Genomic DNA, 2,639 nt, shown 5'->3' on the forward strand with positions numbered 1-2,639 from the left:
TCTAAAAACTTGAGGTCAGCAGAAAGGAATGTTAAGGTCTGGCCTATGGGCCTGACTTTCTCCAGGCCCCTGAGGAAGAAATTTAGAACAAAGAGCAGCTGTCAGAGTGCAGCCCTCAGCTCCAGGTCACCTGAGGTCTCTGTGATGATGGTCAGTATTTTCCATCTGAAGTGGGTCTGGGTTTCTGAAAAGCCATTCAGGGACATATGCTAAGATGTGATCTTTAGTTTCAATAGGGGACCAAACACCTTGTGGCTCTGACTTGCTTGAGTGGCTATTACTTGAAGCTATGATTCCCTTCTTGCTTGTCAGGTGGCTCATTTACTTCTCAAGGCCAGCTAGGTGCCTGAATTTCCCTTGAAGGAAATCAAGATTTTCCTTTGTTTACACGCTTAGAGGAGGCCCAGCAGGCCTCTAATAGGGGTCCCTGCTCCATCTCAGTCTGTTGGGCCTAGTGCAGAAGCTCAGTCCAAACCAGTGGCCTCCTGTAAATGTATTTTACAGAAGTCAGCAGTGTCCCCAGCAAGGGAGAGTTTCTTGAGCAACCTGCTGGGAAATGTAAGAGTGAAATAAAGAGGGAATGTCAGGTGAAAACATTGAAAAGATGAGTACTGACAAGTATTTACAGAGGGCTAACTCTGAAGTGGTTCCAAGAAACTGGGATCTTGAAAAGCAGGTAGTGGAGGGAAAAATGGCTTCCCCTTCCCGTTCTAGATTCTTTGGCTGGGCTAGGAATTAAATTGACATAAGACAGGCTAATAGGAGAAAAACCATTTTAATTACGTCTATATGCACAGGAATCCCACAAAGTATAGACCAGGAGAAGGGCCAGATGAATGAAGCTTAGATAGTGTCCTGAGTTACAGAAAGGAAGAGGGGCTTGGGGCTTCTTGGGGCTGGGCACAGGTTCTGGGAAGGTGAGGGGAGGCAATGTCTGGTGAATAAAAGGTGTCTTGTTCTGCAGAGAAAAGTCTCTGGGGTGGTGGAAGTTGTCTGGAACCAGCCCTCTTCCTGATACAGATGCTTCACTAATGTAGATTTATTTTATAGTTATAAATTTCTTTTACAAAAGGGCAGCTTTTAAGAGCTACTCCTCTGTCTGCAATTTCTTAGAATAACAGATCAAAATTTGCCTAAGAAGTATATTTTATGTTCACATATCTGGTTTTGTATTGTCATATTTTGGGGGTGGTGTGTCCTGAGCCCCACCAGCAAGGACCATGTTAGAGGAATATAATTTTTAATTAACTTTTTTAGAGTTGTTTTGAATTCACAGCTGAAGGAACTTAGTATATTCCATCCCAAAATATGCCACTCTGACATAAAGATTATTTTGAGCTGAAGACAACTGAGACCAAGCAGACACAGGACAAACTCTCTGTCCTGCCCCCATCTACCAGAAGGGCAGGATGGCTCTTACCAGTCCAGAGGTGGCACCAGAAAAATCAACATCACAAGCATGCCAAATCAAACTTATCAGTCAGCTTCCCCCATATATCTACCTTCCTGCAACTTGTTATCCAAAGAAGCTCAAGGTCCCCTTCCTTTGTCTTTCTACTTCTCTACAAATATATTGCTCTCCCATTAGGGTGCTAATAAGCCCAAGTTCTAACCGCCTTTTTGAGTTATTACTTATCACTGAGCTCTCCCATGTGTATTTGCAATGCAGGAATTAATAAATGCGTTGTTTTCTTTTGTTAACCCGGCTTTCATTGGTCTACATTTGTGGGGCCAAGGCAATAAACCTAAGATGGGTGGAGGAAAGATTTTCTCTACACCTATACAGCAAAATTGAGCTGAGCATGCGGAGAGCTCTCATATGCACCCCTCACCCCCCACCCAGCAACACACACACAGCCTGCCCTACTGTCCATGTCCCGCATCAGTGGGGCACATTTGTTACAACTGCTAAACCCACACCAACATATCGTTATCACCCAAAGTCTGTGGTTCACATTAGGGTCACTCTTGGTGTTGTATTGTCAGTGAAAAGAGCCAAACTCTGTAAAATATTTGAAGAGATTTATTCTGAGCCAAATATGAGTGACCCAAGGTACAGTCTCAAGAGGCCCTGAGAACATGTGCCCAAAGCGGTTGGGTTACAGTTTGGTTTTACACATCTTAAGGAGACATGAAACATTAATCAGTACATGTGAGACGTACATTGATTCAGTCCAGAAAGGTGGGACAGCTCGAAGGCGGTTGGTGGGAGGAAGGCTTCCGGGTCATAGGTGGATTCAAAGATTTTCTGATTGGCAGTTGATTGAAACAGTCATTATCTAAAAACCTGCAATCAATAGAAAGGACTATCTGGGTCAAGATAAGGGGATTGTGGAGACCAAGGTTCTTACCATGTAGATGAAGCCTCATGGGGGTTGCCCTTAGAGACAATAGATGGCAAATATTTCCTATTTAGACTCTTACAAATTGCTAGACTTTCAGCAAATCTCGAGAGGCTTGGGAGGGCCTGGAAGGGGAAAGAGTTAGCTATGGTAATAGAGATTCTTTACAGATGCAAATTTTCCCTATAAGAGACAGCTTTGCAGAGCCATTTCAAAATATGCAAAAAAAATCCTATTTTGGGGTAAAATATTTTTATTTCCTTCTTTATCTGTCATATGATGTTATACAAGAGTCAG

Source organism: Mandrillus leucophaeus, unplaced genomic scaffold (assembly GCF_000951045.1).
Source record: "Mandrillus leucophaeus isolate KB7577 unplaced genomic scaffold, Mleu.le_1.0 Scaffold1401, whole genome shotgun sequence".
NCBI classification, from domain to species: domain Eukaryota; kingdom Metazoa; phylum Chordata; class Mammalia; order Primates; family Cercopithecidae; genus Mandrillus; species Mandrillus leucophaeus.